The following is a 9366-nucleotide window of genomic DNA, read 5'->3' as shown; positions in this document are numbered from 1 at the left end:
CTGGAATAAACAAAGGCAGAAACAGTTCCGCTGATCCTGCACAGTCCCCCTCACTAACACCTGGGAGTTAGTATCAAAACTGGGAGAGCTGTCTCACAGACCAGTCAAGCACCAGCCTGACATAGTGATATTCCCTGAATTATACAAACCTCACAAACCTTATTGAGTTCTTTGAGAAGGTGACTAAGGAAGTGGACGAGGGTAAAGCAGTAGATGTTGTGTATATGGATTTTAGTAAGGCGTTCGATAAGGTTCCCCATGGTAGGCTAATGCTAAAACTACGGAGGTATGGCATTGAGGATACATTAGAGGTTTGGATTAGGAATTGGCTGGCTGGAAGGAGACAGAGGGTAGTAGTTGATGGAATAGGTTCATCTTGGAGTGCAGTTACTAGCGGTGTACCACAAGGATCTGTTTTGGGACCATTGCTTTTTGTTATCTTTATAAATGATCTAGAGGAAGGGCTTGAAAGCTGGGTAAGCAAGTTTGCGGATGACACAAAAGTCGGTGGAGTTGTGGATAGTGAGGAAGGAAGTGGTAGGTTACAGCGGGATATAGATAAGTTACAGAGCTGGGCAGAAATGTGGCAAATGGAATTCAATGTAGCTAAGTTTCTGGGCGGCACGGTGGCACAGTGGTTAGCACTGCTGCCTCACAGCGCCTGTAGACCCGGGTTCAATTCCCGACTCAGGTGACTGACTGTGTGGAGTTTGCACGTTCTCCCCGTGTCTGCGTGGGTTTCCTCCGGGTGCTCCGGTTTCCTCCCACAGTCACAAAGATGTGCGGGTCAGGTGAATTGGCCATGCTAAATTGCCCATAGTGTTAGGTAAGGGGTAAATGTAGGGGTATGGGTGGGTTGCGCTTCGGCGGGTCGGTGTGGACTTGTTGGGCCGAAGGGCCTGTTTCCACACTGTAAGTCTAATCTAGTCTAATCTAATCTAATCTAAAAAAAAGTGTGAAGTCATTCACTTTGGTAGGAGTAACAAGAGGATGGATTACTGGGCTAATGGTAGGCTACTTGGTAGTGTGGATGAGCAGAGGGATCTTGGTGTCCATGTACACAGATCTCTGAAAGTTGCCACCCAGGTAAATAGTGCTGTGAGGAAGGCATATGGTGTACTGGGCTTTATTGGTAGAGGAATTGAGTTCCGGAGTCCTGAGGTCATGTTGCAACTGTATAAGACTCTGGTGCGGCCTCATCTGGAGTATTGTGTGCAGTTTTGGTCGCCATACTATAGGAAGGATGTGGAGGCATTGGAACGAGTGCAGAGGAAGTTTACCAGGATGTTGCCTGGAATGGTAGGAAAATCTTATGAGGAAAGGCTGAGGCACTTGGGGCTGTTCTCATTGGAGAAGAGAAGGTTTAGGGGAGATTTGATAGAGGTGTATAAGATGATTAGGGGTTTAGATAGGGTCGACACTGAGAACCTTTTACCGCTAATGGAGTCAGGTGTTACTAGGGGACACAGCTTTAAATTAAGGGGTGGTAGGTATAGGACAGATGTTAGGGGTAGATCCTTTACACAGCGGGTTGTGAGTTCATGGAATGCCCTGCCAGTAGCAGTGGTGAACTCTCCTTCTTTATGGTCATTTAAGCGGGCATTGGATAGGCATTTGGAAGTTATTGGGCTAGTGTAGGTTAGGTAGGATTCGGTCAGCGCAACATCGAGGGCCAAAGGGCCTGTACTGCGCTGTATCTTTCTATGTTCTATGTTCTATACCTTGCAGACAATATCCCAGACCCCACCATCGCCATCCCTGAACATGTCCTGTCTTACTGGCAAGACAGACCCAACAGAGGGGGCTACACTATGGGATACAGTTGGGAGGGAGTTGCCCTGGGAGTCTTCAACACTGTTTCCAGACCCCATGAAGTCTCATGGTTTCAGATTAAACATGGGCAAGGAAACGTCCTGCTGATTACCATGTACCATCCTCCCTCAGCTGATACATTGGTGTTCTCCATGTTGAACAACACTTAGAGGAAGCAAGGGTATAGAACGTACTCTGGGTGCAGCACTACTGATCGAGCTGGTCGGGTCCTAAAGGACATAGCTGCTAGACTAAGTCTGCGGCAGCTGATAAGAGAACCAACAAAAAGGGAAAACATTCTTGACCTCATCCTTACCAATCTGCTGGCTGAAGATGCATCTGTCCATGATGGTTTTGGTAAGAACAACAACCGCACAGTCCTTGTTGAGACAAAGTCCTGCCTTCACATTGACCACATCCTCCATTATGTTGTGTAGCACTATCACTGCGCTAAGTGGGGCAAACCTCAAATAGATCTAGCAACTCAAGACTGGTCATTCATGAGGCACTTTGGCCAACAGCAGTAGAATTATACTCCAGCATAATCTGTAACCTCACAGCCCACTATATCCCCCACTCAACCATTACTGTCAAGCCAGGGGATCAACCAGTTCAATGGAGAGTGCAGGAGGGCATGCCAGGAGCAGCACCAGGCATTCCTGAAGATGAAACGCCAACCTGGTGAAGCCACCAAACAGGACTACTTGCATGCCAAGCAGCATTAGCAGTAATAAGCAGACCTAAGCGATCCCACAGCCAATGGTTCAGATCTAAGCTCTGCAGTCCTGCCACATCCAAGCATGAATGGTGGTGGACGATTAAACAACTCACTGGAGGAAAGGGCTCCACCAATATCCTCATTCTCAATTATGAAAGAGCCCAGCACATCAGTGCAAATTATAAAGCTGAAGCTTTTGCAGCAATCTTCAGCCAGAAGTGCCAATTTTACGATCCATGTCAGCCTCCTCCAGTGGTCCGCAACGTTACAGATACCAGTCTTCAGCCAATGTGATTCACTCCACATGATATCAAGCAAACAGTTGGCGGCATTGTATACGGCAAAAGCTTTGGGCCCTGACGACATTCTGGCAATAATACTGAAGGCTTGTGCTCCAGAACTTCTAGTCAAGCTGTTTCAGTACAGTTACAACACTGACATCTATCTGACAATCTGGATAATTGCCCAGGTATGTCCTGTACATAAAAAGTAGAATAAAGCCAACCCAGCCAATTACCGCCCCATCAGTCTCATCACGGTCATCTGTAAAGTGATGGAAGGTCTCATCAACAGTACTATTAAGCAGCACCTGCTCAGTGATGCTCAGTTTGGGTTCCACCAGGGCCCTTCTGGTAGTTTGACCATGAACAAAAGAGCTGAATTCCAGAGGGGAGGGGAGAGTGACACCTCTTGATACCAAGGGTGGCATCAAGGAGCCCGAGCAAAACTGGAATCAATGAGCACACTCTCCACTGGTGTTGACAGTCTGTGGGTCTGGAATCACATGTACAAGGAATCACATGAGGATAGCGCAGGAAATTGAGCTGGAAGATCGAGCATTCTGGGGCAGGCTCGAAGGCTTCCTCCAGCTCCTAGATTTCTGGATTTTGCCATTCATTATCTCAAGACTAGAACAGATCTAAGTTCCTCTACAAAGAGAGAACCAGACCTCAATGCAAATTGCAGGCAAAGGGCTGTTATCCTTAGAGAGCAGAGGAGGCTGAGGAGGCATCTGATTGAGGTACATAACATTTTGAGGCATAAACAAAGTAGATCATGAGAATCTTTTACCCATGGCAGACATGTCTAAGAGCACAGGGCTCCTAGTAAAGTGAAGAGTAAGTGGCTCAGAGGTGATATGAGATTTTTTTTCAGCCAGAATGTGGTAGAAATATGGAACATTGCTGCTTGAGATGGTGGCAGACACAAAAAAGCTGCAGATGCTGGAATCTGAAATACACAGGCAGGAAGCTGGAAGACCACAGCAAACCAGGCAGCAGCAGGAGGTGGAGAAGGGTTACACCAGAAACGTTGACTTCTCCACCTCCTGATGCTGCCTGGCTTGCTGTGTTCTTCCAGCCTCCTGCCTGTGTATTCGAGAAGGTAGTAGAAGCAGGTACTCTAACAACATTTGAGCAGAAAATGTGTTGCTGGAAAAGCGCAGCAGGTCAGGCAGCATCCAAGCAGCAGGAGAATCGACGTTTCGGGCATGAGCCCTTCTTCAGAATTCCTGAAGAAGGGCTCATGCCCAAAACGTCGATTCTCCTGCTCCTTGGATGCTGCCTGACCTGCTGCGCTTTTCCAGCAACACATTTTCAGCTCTGATCTCCAGCATCTGCAGTCCTCACTTTCTACTCTAACAACATTTAACAAGTTAAAAATCAGACAACACCAGGTTAAAATCCAACAGGTTTATTTGGAAGCACTAGCTTTCGAAGCGCTTCTTCTACTTCAGATGGTCGTGGAGCAGGACTGTAAGACAAGTCCTACTTCACAGTTACCTGATGAAGAAGCAGCGCTTCGAAAGCTCGTGCTTCCACGTAAACCTATCATGACTCTGTGAAATCTGTAAACTTCTCTCAAGTATTTTACAACTAAGGTATTCTTGAAATGTAGTCACTATTCCGACATCAGAACAATGAAGTTTACGAAGGAAAAGTATAATTCAAGACTCCAGAGTGAATTGCTGTGCTGTTTTTCAAAATGGTGCCATTACATTCTTTCATATCTCCTCTGCAACGCTGTCCCTCCAACAGTGCAGTATTCACTCTGCACTGCCCTGGAGTGTCAGTTGACATGCAGAGAGCTCAGCAATGGGGAGGGAAATGCTGACATCTGTTGTTGAGTTCTCAGATTGCACCTCTGCACAGTTCTGATTTGTCTTCCTATTTTGATAACTGTGCCTTCCTAACGCTGCTGCACCTGAGAGATCAAGGAAACAAAGGAGGCCACGATGGGAGAGTGCAACTGCAACAGTTTATAACATGGTCTGTGCTTCAACATATTTGTTGATCTATCTGCTTTACAAATTATAAGACGTCAATTCAACAACAATTTGCATTTGCAAAGCTCCTTTGGTGGATGAAATAACTCCACAGAGGCTGATACCCCACCACCGAGTCAGCCTTTATTTGGAGTGAAAAGACACTCAGATAAAAATATTGATACGACCCTCAGAGATGGGCGAACAAATGTTGAATTTTCCAACAACACCCACATCCCACAAATAAAAACGGCATCAGGCATTCTTAAACAAGAGCTTGGGTCAAAGTCGGAAGGTTTGAAAGGAGAGAGGTCAACGTGTGGAGAGACTTAGAAAGGGATTCCCAATGGTGAAGCAACTGAAGGCATAGGAACATAGCAACAAGATCAGGCCATTCAACCCCTCAAACCTGTTCCACCATCCAATGAGATCATAGAATCCCGACAGTGTGGAAACAGGCCCTACGGCCCAACAAGTCCACACTGACCCCCAGACCCATTCCCCTACCACTCTACATTTACCTCTGACTACTGCACCTGAGCTACACATCCCTGAAGACTATATGGCAATTTAGCATGGCCAATTCACCTGACCTGTACATCTTTGGATTGTGGGAGGAAACCGGAGCACCCGGAGGAAACCCACGCAGACACGGGGAGAATGTACAAACTCCACACAGACAGTCGCCTGAGTTTGTCGGTATCAAACCTGTGTCCCTGGAGCTGTGGGGTAACAGTGCTAACCACTGTACCACCATGCTGCCATGCTTGATCTGTGGCCTAACTACATTTACCTGCCTTTGGCCTATAGCCCTTAACATCTTTGATCAACAAAAAACATCTATCCCAGATTTGAAATTAACAACTGAACCAGCATTCACTGACATTTGTGGATGAGAGTTCCAAAACCTTTACCATCCATGGCCCACCTTCGTGGAGAAATTAAATTTTGGGGTTTATTAGAAGTCAACATTGGAGGAATAGGACAATCCAAGGAGTCTGTGGGAGATGACAGGGATAGGGAAGGTCAAGGATCTTCTGTAAAATGCAGACATCTCTGAATAGGAGAAGGTGAGGACTGCAGGTGCTGGAGAGTCAGAGTGAAGAAGTGTGGTGCTGGAAAAGCACAGCAGGTCAGTCAGTCTCCGATTAGCAGGAGCATTGGCATTTAGGCATATAAAGTATCTCTGAATAGTTTGATTAGAAAATTGTTCATTTATGCATTGCTGACAAATTTAATTCAGTGAGCTGGGAGCATTATGGATGATTGTAAGGTATTCCCAGTGTACTATTCCCAGGAATCCCAACATTCCTGATGAAGAGCTTATGCTTGAAATGTTGACTCTCCTGATCTTCGGATGCTGCCTGACCGGCTTTTCCAGCACCACATTTTTTTAACTCTGATCTCTAGCATCTGCAGTCCTCACTTTCTCCTCGGTATTCCCAGTGCACAAGTGGCAAAAGGCAGTGATGCTGATACTATTTTACCAGCAGTTTAATGATTATTTTTGCAAGTGCATTCATCATCACAATATAGGAAACGTGCCAGGTAAATTGTGCAAAAGATAATCGGATAGACAATAGTGTGATAATCAGCAGATGGTTTATGCTTGGTGAGAAAATATCTGCAGAGAAAATATTGGCTGCAGTGCACCGTTAGTAACACACTGCTCTTTCAAACTAACGTATTGAATCTCCTTTATCTACCTCAGGGACTGGACAGAGACTTGGTCCAATATTTCATCTCAAGGATGCCATCCCAGACAATGCGACACTCCCTCAGTCTGTACTCAGAGAGAAAACCTGTCAAAAATATAGTCATGTTTGGATGTGGCCATATTGCTCAGACTGAAATTCTATTTTGAATTATACAAAATGTGTTTGATCATTATGTCTCATTCATGAGTTTTACTGACCTTTCGTCTTTGCAGAAGTGAGTCAATATTTTGAGGGAATTCCCAGGGGAGTGTTCGTAGCTGCAGAGACTGCCTGGGAACTGACCTGTATCTGTAGGGTATTGCAGGGAGTGTCGGTATGAAATCCTGAGTTAGAAATGATAGACCTGCGTCCACAGCACTTTATTTCAGTGTTACATGAGGCAGACGTGGTTCTGCTTGTACTGTGCCCCATTGTCATGCAGTGATGGCCTATAACTAACAGTAATATAACCCAACATTACACAGACTTGGACCTGAACCTATCAGTACAGTACTTAGGTATTCTACAGTTTTATTTTACTCAAGAGACATGGGTATCATTGGCTGGCCAGCATTTTTTATTTCTGAACCTCGTTGCCCCTTGAGAAGGTGGGGATGAGCTGCCTTCTTTAACCGCTGCAGTCCATGTTCTGTAGGTAGACCCACAAAGCCCTTAGGGAAGGAATTCCAGGATTTTGACCCAGTGATATATTTCAAAGCCAGGATAATGAGTGTCTTAGAGAGGAACTTGCAGGAGTTCATGTTCCCCTGTATCTGCTGCCCTTGATCTTCCAGGTGGAAGTGGACAGGGATTTGGAAGCTGCTGTCTGAGGACTTTTGGTAAATCTTTGCAGTGCATCTTGTAGATAGTACAAACTGCTGCTCCTGAGCTTCGGTGGTGGAGGGAGGGGATGTTTGAGGATGTGGTGCCAATCATGTAGGTTGCCTTGACCTGGATGGTGTCAAGCTTCTTGAGTGTTGTTGGAGCTGCACCCATCCAGGCAAGTGGGGAATATTCCCTCACACTCCTGATTTGTGCCTTGTAGATGGTGGACATACTTTGAGTCAGGAGGTGAGTTACTCACTGCAGTATTCCTCGCCTCTGACCAATGTGTTTATGTGGCAAGTCCAGTTGAGTTCTGGTCACTGGTAACCCCAAGCACCTTGGGCCTGCATCTCTTACTACTGTACCCTGGTATTCTGCAGTGTTGGCCCTGTAAGTACAAGTACTGAACCCCAATGTTTTACAGTCTTGGATCCGTGTTGATCAGCATCAATGGGAACCCCAAGGTGGATTCCGTGATAGTAACACCAATGAATGTCAAAGGGCAGTGATTAGATTGTCTCTTATTGGAGATTGTCATTGCCTGGCATTTGTGTGATACAAATACTACTTGCCACATGGCAGCCAGAGCCTGTACCTTGGGCTTGTACCTCCTCGGGCTGTATCTCAGCATTCTACAGTGATAGGCCTGTATCTCCCAGTGCTGTAATCATTGCTGCAGTGTCTTCATTTAATGCAGAGGGGTCAAAATAAATAACCAATTTGGAACAGGCTAAAATAACAAATCTAATTTATTATAATTAAGTATCATATGAATTATGCAAAGTCAGAGAGTTGATTAGATCTTTCTTGCATCTGTCAAGTTAAGCTTGTTATACAAAATACAAGGAAAGATTATTTATTTTGAACATCTATCAGAAATATCTTTATGATCTGATAACAGTAGATAAACAATTCTTTATGCCTTGAAATCCAAAAGCAATACAATATTGAGACGTGAACAATGTAGACATTTAATTATTCACCTAAATAAAGATTTATAAAGTTGGGCACCCACCACTGAATTTTATAAACACCTTGTTCTATTAGGCAGGAATAATGAAAGGAGGGGCCTATTATCTAAATGGTAGAAGAGTACACAGCTCTGAGATGCAGAGGGATCTAGGTGTCATAGTGCACGAATTCCAAAAAAAAGTATGTAGATGCAGCAAGTCATCTGGAAAGCCAGTAGCCAGGAAGTTATGATTTAGTTTTACCACTGGGGAGGCCTTATCTGGAGTACTCTGTACAGTGTCGATCATGCTATTTAGAAAAGGAGGTAAGTGTGTTGGAAGCAGTTCAGAGAACGATTACCAGATTAATCCCTGGAATGGCAGATTATCTTTCGAGAAAGAGTTGAATAGCCTTGACTTATATCCATTTGAGTAGAAAATGACCAGAAGTCTCATGACACCAGGTTATAGTCCAACAGGTTTATTTGAAATCAAGTTTTCGGAGCACTGCCCCATCATCAGATCACCAGTGCTCTGAAAGCTTGTGATTTCAAATAAACCTGTTGGACGATAGCCTCGTGTCGTGTGACTTCTGACTTTGTTAACCCCAGTCCAACACTGGCACATCTACATCTTGAGTGGAAGAGTAAGAAGGCAACTTGATTGAAACATATACAATCTTGAGGGATCTTGACAGGGAATATGGATCCTCTTATGGGAGAATCTAGAACTAGGAGTCACTGTTTAAAAAGCAGGAATTTAAATCAGAGATGAGGAGCTTTCTTTTTCTTTCAGATTGTTGTGACCCTTTGGAAGCCTTGCCCTGAAAAGGTCTTTCAATATTTTTAAGGCAGACATGGACAGATTCTTGCTAAGCATGGGAGATGAACTCATCGCACCTCTCCATCCACATTCCTCCCATACCCAAATAAAGCTTAGGGAGCAATTGAAAATATAGAGTCAAGATTAGAGTGGTGCTGGAAAAGCACAGCAGGTCAGGCAGCATCCGAGGAGAAGGAAAATTGATGTTTCGGGCAAAAGCCCTTCATCAGGACCCATCAGAAACTTAGGTTTCCTGCTCCTTGGATGCTGCCTGACCTG

This window comes from Hemiscyllium ocellatum, chromosome 26 (genome assembly GCF_020745735.1).
Source record: "Hemiscyllium ocellatum isolate sHemOce1 chromosome 26, sHemOce1.pat.X.cur, whole genome shotgun sequence".
Classification (NCBI taxonomy): domain Eukaryota; kingdom Metazoa; phylum Chordata; class Chondrichthyes; order Orectolobiformes; family Hemiscylliidae; genus Hemiscyllium; species Hemiscyllium ocellatum.
The sequence above is the reverse complement of the archived record's forward strand: the minus strand, read 5'-3'. Positions refer to the sequence as shown.